This window comes from Coturnix japonica, chromosome 12 (assembly GCF_001577835.2).
Source record: "Coturnix japonica isolate 7356 chromosome 12, Coturnix japonica 2.1, whole genome shotgun sequence".
Lineage (NCBI taxonomy): Eukaryota > Metazoa > Chordata > Aves > Galliformes > Phasianidae > Coturnix > Coturnix japonica.
Genome location: NC_029527.1, coordinates 10835983 through 10844420, shown reverse-complemented (window position 1 = coordinate 10844420; position 8438 = coordinate 10835983). Strand labels below are relative to the sequence as shown.

Here is an 8438-nt window from a genome sequence, read left to right as displayed (position 1 = left end):
TGGACACAATGGAACACGCTCTGCGTGCTCTGCACAGAGAAAAAGGTATGCAGAACCCATCAACAACCACCATGCTGGTTCACCATGGAGGGCTGAATAAAACAACACAGGTGGGGAAATTAGAAACATTAATCTACCCCTAGATCCAGACTTCTACCAGTCTGAAAAGGAAGGTCTCCAGATTGTATAGAAGTGCACCTAATAATAATAACAATAAATCAGCTCCCACCCCTTCTGTGTTTCAGCCCAGTTGGCTGTAGGTATACACAGAGGCACCCATTGGGTTTGCTGCGGCTGAGGCTTTGTCAGCATTACCATTATTAAATCCTGTTTTCATAGTTTTATAACTTGCCTGCGAAAATTTACTCCAGGCTCAGGGCTGACATTTAAAGTGTCAGCTAAGAAGAGATTAATTCCTGACGTCTATTCCTGAATGTGCATGGTTATTGGTTGGGGTTTTTTATTGTTTTTCTTTAAGTTGCATAAAAATAAAAGGAATTGAAAGCTGATGGGTTTGATTATTTTTTCCAAGTAATAAATACTTCCAGCATCCCTGCTTCTCAGGGAACTTTCTAGCGTTGCTTTTATTTGAGGCAGAGATGTTCTTGCTCCCCAATCGCTCAGCTAAACCCAGCTCATTGCTTCAGGTGAGCCAAGCACACAGAGAAGGCTCCTCTGCAAACTGTGCAGCCTCACAAGAGCATGGTGCAAATGCAGCATCTCCAGTACCACCAGACTCACTGTCATAGAAACACTGAGGTTGGAAAAGGCCAGTAAGGTCATCAAGTCCAACCATTCCCATTCCCACCATGGCCATCAACCACATCCCTCAGCATCCTTGTCGTGCAGCCTGCACACCCTCAGCTCACCTGCTGGGTACATCCCAACTCCTCAACATCTTCCTGCCCTCAACTCTTCAACTTTTCTACTCAATGTAAATTTAAACCCACTCTTTATGGAGACCTCCCATCCTTCTAGGAGTGCTGCACTGCTTGGTGTTGCTCAGGAGGGAACTAATTTGGCCAAGGCGGCTCTAAATGACAAACTAAGTTTTTCTCTAGTGGGCATTTAAACTTTTGAAAAAGCAGAATGATTGTAAAGACAGTTTAGAGCCAAGTGTCTGGCAGGCATTGCATTTGTCACTAGGGAGACAAGGGCCATCAATCTAACTAAATTGCTGTGTCTATATGAAATACTTGGCAATAATCAGGAAGTGGAAAAAAACAGAAAACAAGCACAAATTGTAGGCTTTGCACCCTCAGCCTTGCAGGAGTAAAAAAGAGGAATTTTTGTAGCTTCCTCTCTGCCGATTTGGGTTTTGTGCTGGTGGTGCCAGCTGACATTTGCTATCTGCCCAAGCAGCAGCTTGCACAGAGGCAAAGAACATCACCACACAGAGCTGAAAGGGACCTTTCTGAGCCCACCAGGGAGGACATTGCTTGCTAACAGAGCTGTAAGCACGAGGGCCATTAACAAAACTTTCACACAAGCCCCCAGAAAATGCAGGTCCCACTCCAAAGGTCCTCCTGCCCAGGCAGATGAGGAAATCAACAGTAAAATACTTTTGCCATCTTGGTGCACCCATTCTGTTCATCATTCACCCCTCCTCTCATTGCTGCTGGTCATCTGCTCCCAGCTGGGCCAAAGCACCCAGCCCTAATGCAGAGTAGCTGCAGAAATCCCAGGGCAGTTCGCTGTGCTGAGTCAGCCCCAGACTGGCTTTTATTGGTGGCAGGTGGTACAGCTCCTGCTGCTTTTGTCTCCTCCTCTCTTGCTTTGCTGAATGCAGTCTCATTTCAGGTAAGTGTGCTTGGCTTCTGTATGTTTGTTTTTTGTTCTCCTTTCATCCTAGGTACCCACAGTGATTAGATCTGGGTTAGTTGGAGGTTTGTTTATAGAAATGCAGCTTTCCCCCCCAGCCTTCTTTTACAATGATATGTCCCATCCCCATCCTCTCCCTCAAACTGCCAATCTGATTTGTAAGTGATATCAATAGTTTCCTTACACTGTTTTTGTCTTACTTTGTAAATCATATTCCCTTTGTGCCGTACTGTCAAGCGCTTCCCTGAAATCATGATGGATGATGTCCTCTATTACATACTTATCAAGCAATGCCCTGATGTACTCAGAGAATTCAAACACATTTGTCAGGCTCAAGCCTTCCCCCATGAATGCAGCAGTCAGTCAGCAGGTCCCGGTGATATCTGCTCCAGGTTTGGAGGACATCAATTCTCCTGCAGACTTCAGGTGTTTTTTGGTGTCTGTTATGTATCATTGCGTGGGATTCCATTTCTCAAACAGCAAGAAAACAATCAGTGAGACATACTCAGAGGGACAGCATTCTTTAAAAAAGGAACAAGGACAAGCCCCCAAGTGTCAAACACCGTTTTTTCTTATTTTTTGGAAGAGATGAATTACCCTTTCCATCACCCAAGCAGTCCTTTCCACCTGGAAGAACACCTGCAGCCAGCAGACATCAGCAACTCAGTGTGAGAAGGCATATCTTTGGCTGGATGAGGCAATGCTCTGGGCTGGACCTCAGACCATAAGGAGGTCCTGATGCTGAGGAGCTCCATGAGAGACCAGCGGGGAAAGGGTTAAGAGGAGCAGCTCTGATCTGACAAACAGTATGGCTGGAAAGCCTCAAAGGCTCTGTAACACGTGAGCTGGCATATGTCGTCTCCTTGTGTGGCTGGGTGGGTTGCAGTGTGAGTGATGATGCATTGGCATGTAGAAGCCACTGCAGACATCAGAAGTGCCATCTGTATTCTTGTGTGACAACTGTCCCTTGTCGGAGGCTGTCCCACATGCACTTCCTGAACCTGCCCATGTTACTTAGGTTGTTATCACTCCCCAGAAATGCTTACCTAATCTGTTCTTAAAATTGGAGCACAAATGCAGTCTTGCTGTGTTCTTTCTATTCCTTTTCTTAGAAGGAGATCTGGCCCACTTGTGGGGATCACAGCTCAGACCCAGTACATTTCAAATCCCTAACTATATTACAGAATTACTGCCAACGCCCTGTTTCCTACATGCTATACACACCTGAATTTCTTCAGCAGGTTGTCTTATCTGATTAGGTACAACGAGTTCAAGGAAAATCAAAGCCACATATTCCCTGCAGCTTCCTGGGAACTCTCAGCTGGTACTGAGGAAAACATTCTCTTTGTTCATCCAGAGATGGGAACTGTAATGCCATCCCTTAACCCTGTAGGAAGAAAATGTAGTGGAATTATTGCCACTCAAGGATACGTTCTCCAGGATGGCTTTTGGTGACATTGGCAGGAAGAGCTCCTGAGTATTGCCTGTGACCAAGGGTTTGGTGCTTTGTCCATCTGTTTCTTGCCTGCAGCAAACACAAGGCATAAGAGACATATGGTAGCACAGCCTACGCTGACTCCTTGTCAAGTCCAGCTTTATTTTTATTTGAAACAGATAAATACATACCAAGGCCCTCCGTCCTGCACGAAAAGGTACCGTGACAACATTTATGCTGTCTACAGTGACTTCCAAAAGAAGATCTTAGCATTCAGCACAGCATTCCTAGAAGTGTCAGGCACATAGATCAGGTGTATGTGGGACTGCCCAACCTCCAGGCTACCCATTGATTTTTATTAGTGTTTTGCCTGGAAGTCCCTATCCAAAAAGGGAAGGAAATAAGATGTTTCTGGTGCACTAAACCTACAGAGACCTCCAGAGCAAACCTGCACTTGGTGCCCACTCAGCTCAGGTACTGCTGATGGCTTGTAGCTCCAGTATACAGCCTTGCCCACAGGCTTTGCAGACACCCACAGTGATGCGCAAATTAATGTATAGAATGGTGGTTTCACGTTGCTTCTGGGAGCAGGCAAATATTTTAATGACTGTCTACAAATTGAATTTTAATTGTGAACAAATGGTGAGCTATGTCTCTGCATCAGTAGACTCACAAACAGGCTCCTGACCCTATAAATAAATGCTGGCTGATCCTCCGCATTTTAAACCTGCTGATCCCCAGAGAACAACTCTGCCTTTCATATTCCCTCCCCATAAATATTCCCCATTTATCTCAATCATGCCTTGTCAACCAGGGCCACCAACAGCCCCTCACCATGAAAAGGGCCTTTTCTCCCTTTTCTATGAATATTCGGCACCTGTACTCACTCCAGGCCCTCATCAAACTGTCCTGGGACATGGGTAGGATGAGATGGGAAATGGGGAGTGTAGCTCCCTGGTATATCTGGGTGAATCTCATACTTCTCAGGTGGACCGGGTATCCTCAGATCAAAGCATGTACCACTTAAGCTCTCATCAAGTGACAGAAGCAATAAGAGCCATTAAACAAAGAGGACTAATGGGAATTTTAATCTTCTCTCTGCTAAATGATGATGGATGTCAGCAAAGGATATGTGGAAGAGAATATTTGAATAAGCTCCCCATGCTGTGTCTACTGTTCCCAGTGTGTTTGCGTCTGCGGAAAGTTTCTCTGCTGTAAATAAATCATGGTATTTTCGGGGCCCACCAGTGGCACCAAACTTGTCTCCTGCTTTTTAGTACTTTTAGCAAAGTGGTTTCATCCTCTCATCTGTTCACATTGGACTGATTTTCTCACCTCTAGTTTCCATCTGCAATGTTTACAAAACTAGAAAAGCAGCGTTAGGAAGCAGGTTCTTCACCTGTGCCTATAGCAATACTGAGATGGGAGTTCCAATAATGTTTCTTGGCTCAGATGGGCCCTTCAGGTGTAAAATTTTAAATTGGACATTTGGCTTCCTGTGTAGAAAGGCATTTACCTCCCACTTGCCAAAGTCCATTTTCTTTCCATGAATTCATTAGAGCTTATAAATGTCTTCTCATTTAGAACAAGCAGTTTGTAGCATGTGAAGTGATGTCGTCCCACCTCCGGATCAAAGGCTTGAAGAGAGATTTTGGTGACATCCCAGTTCCTGTCACCTCGTCCTGATGTCTGAAAAACAAATGTAAAACTGCCTATTTCCTCTAAGAAAAATCCCAGCTGGTGATTTTCTGATGGCTCTGTAACAACTTCGAAGATACTGTTGAGGCAGAAAGACTAAGCTAAGTGAGGCACTGGAATAAAGACAGCATTCAGGTACAAAATTGATGGCAAAGCTGCATTGTTACAGAGGAAATCTATAGAGAAACTCACAAGCAATTAGAACAAATTCAGAATGTGAAATGTAGAAAGCCCATTTCCAAATTGGCCTGAAAATATTTGCTTAAAAGTGAGTAAAAGCATCACAGTCCCACAGTCGGACAGAATAGTTTAAGTTCAAAGAAAAGAAAAAAATAAAAAAGAAGTTCTGAAAATAAAGGGCTCTAACAAAAGGAGATGATACAAAGTGATTGACAGCATGCTGGACAGAATTGCAATAACAACAGAAAGCTCATTACATGAGGAATTACCACACTTAAAGTCAATCAGATTGAAGAATCCCAAGTTACTAAGGTTGGGCTTGGAGACAGGGTAGTTTAAATGGATTTGTGTGTCACCTTGATGACTGTGCAGCAAATCTTGCCAAGGAGAGGTAAGGCGCTGCAACAAGAACAGTGTTTCTTAGCCATGGTGCTGTTGGATCCCAACTAAATGCAGTTCAGTTCTGTTTCCCCTGATCTTACTTTCCTTCAATGATTCATCAGAAGCTCCAAGATAGCTACAAAATATGAAACTTTAAACAATTTTTGCTTTCAGTAATGCCATTAGCATAGAAAATTTAAAGCAAAGGTTAGTCATCCACTCAGACATGGTCAACAGCCTTACTGCTTCATGGCACTTTTTTAGAAGGTCTCATAAAAATCCAGAGCAGGTCATCAAGCTCTGCCTTTCCTGCAGTGCCTCCGTCAAGGTGCCTTGAGTCCTGTGGCACAAAGGGTACTGTGGTAACTGTGCTATAACCCCTCCTGCATGGCACTGGAATCTTTTCTTCCTTACTCACTCTCTCTGTGATATATTATGACAATTTTGTACTGAATAGTAAGTGTGCTGCGTTTAATAACCATTCAGCAGCTCATGAAAAGTTAAAGTAGTGAGCTGGCAATGTGGTGGATGTGGCTGGATTTAATATCTTGGCCCAAGGAATCTGACTTGTAATTATCTGTCTAAAATACCCATGCGGCTGGTCTTTCCAGGGCTGCAAATGAGCCTTCTGAAAGAGAAAAAAGAAGTAGTAATTTTACATTATTTTCATAGAAAGGTGTAATTAAAAACCTCCTTAGCTTGGTTCTCCATGAGTAGTGGTGAGAGCGCTGCACGTTGTAGGCATGCACCCCGTGTACAAGCTCTTCTCCTTCCAGACCATCTCCTTGCAATCCCCTGGTAATTCCCTCAAGCAAGAGGAGCTGGGCTCTGCTCCAGCTGCCCTCAGGGCAGGCAACACAAAGTTGTGGCATGGAAAGGACAGGACATGGAAGAGCCTCAGTGAGACACAGACCTTCAGGAGCACAGGCTCTGTTGGGCTACATGACTGCTTGCGTCAATTAGGCAATGTGCCTTGAGGTTTGGAAATGTAGGGAGATGTACATCAGCTTAAAATGTCTCTTATCTGGAAAAATATGGCATGATATAAGAGGGAAAAGTGCTGGAGGCTGAAATGGAAGGGAATTTGGATAGAGGGAAGTGCCATTTTCCTCCTTTCCTCCTTGACCTTGAGTATATCACTTGCTCTTTTGGCCTTCTCATCTCTTCTGGAGGAATTGTTAACCAGTGTTACCATTAGTACTGGAGAGAGAGGATGAAGAGAAGATGTCCAAAAAGCCCTGGTTAGATTCTGGCAACTGGGAATAAATAATGTGGTTTTTAAGCTGTTTTTCTATTGCTCATGAAAAACTGTCTGAAGTCATAACTAAAATCTCAGAGGACAGAACCACAAAATTGGTTCTATTTTGACAGAAATGGGCTGATCTTTAAGGTCTTAGTGAGACTGAATGTGTTAAGAGCAGTATTTGTAAGAGCTTTTAATTTCCCTTTATCTTTTGGCACAAATAATAAGCGCTATTATGGTTGGTCCTACTTCATTGTGTTCTGAAGGCATCAAAACAAAATTAACAGGGACATGACTGATCATTTGCTAATGACTTATCTCTTGACAAATTCCCAATGGCACAGCAAGAGTTGTACCCCACATGTGCCACATGAACACTAAACAAGACTTCTAAAGGATTGTATTTCAGCTTTCCAAACAGCTTATGTAAGGCTTCCATAGGTGAACGAGATGAGTTCCTACCAGTCCATGAAGGAAGGCAGTTTACCTCCAAGCATGTCACCCAGAAATGACATGAGTACAGGGGGAGGGAGAAAGGGATTGATTTTTTTTTCCAGTCCATTTTGCCTACTTATTTCTTCACAAGTCTCAGACATAACCCAATAGTCTGACCTCAAGCTGAGTCTTGTTTGATGGCAAAGTATCTGAAGACGTTCAGATGCTTTGATGCTACCGATTTCAGGGGTATTTTAGTAGATTACATATCTGCCAAACAAATTTCATATCAAATCATCTTTTCCTGGTGAGGGCAAGGAGGGGAGAAATGAGCAAGAAGAATGACATTTATAGTCCTTTTTATGACTTTCAAAAACCATTGATCCCCTCAGGGTATCTCACTGTAGGAGCCCAGACCAAAAAGGAGATATGTCCAGTTGTTGATTCAGTCGTTTTCGTGTCATTTTATTTTGTGTTAAACAAAATATTTTCTTCGGAGTCTCTACTCCTTTTGTACTGAATAACAGCTTTGCAGCACCACATTCTTCCAAGAAAAGTGATATTGACAGCTCTATTTTAAGCCTCAGAACAACAGGCCAGTAGGATCCCATGAGCAAGGTAAACCTTTGTGGGGAAATTAAACCACTGAGATATATTTTGCTCTACTCAAACATGTCAGCTGGGTTAAGAGAAGCCCAAGATTTTGGAGAGGTATTAATAAGATAGTCTATCAAATTCTTTACCTTACAAGAACAGTACCTTTTCATCCTAACTTTGCAAGTGCTGTACTCATTGCATGGTGGTATGACCGGCACGGAATGGTGGAAAGCAAACAATTGTTAATTTCTATTTAATCAGAAAGGGAAGAACTGGCAAAAAGCTTTAGGATCTCGGGACAGAAAGGGGTTGCTGTTACACACTGGAGAAAGACCCTTACAGTTTCTGAAAAATTACACATATAATTACAGGGATGCTGTAAAAAGTCATTTCACTTGTTAAGGTAATGTTTATATCTCGTACTGCAAGTTCCCTTTTAAAAAGTAATTCATGCCATGTATGATGGCTTTGACTACCCCCAGCATGGACCAAAAGTGAGTTCTGAGAGCACTATTAAACTGAATAGACAGCTGAAATTTCTGGTGAACTATCAGAACCAAACAGATCACTCAGAAGAAAGGCACACACCTGGAGTTATGTAACGACACAAAAATGTTAGAAAGGGCAGAATTCATAAGGAGGAGTAGA

At 43.1% G+C, this 8438-nt stretch overlaps 1 long non-coding RNA gene across 1 annotated transcript; it reads left to right on the top strand.

Annotated features, from left to right (window-relative positions):
* Nucleotides 1-1753: 1753 nt before the first annotated feature.
* On the top strand, nt 1754-3563 carry LOC107319737. Its single transcript, XR_001557913.2, has 2 exons — nt 1754-1800; nt 2059-3563. It is a non-coding gene; the product is annotated as an uncharacterized LOC107319737 (long non-coding RNA).
* Nucleotides 3564-8438: the final 4875 nt, after the last annotated feature.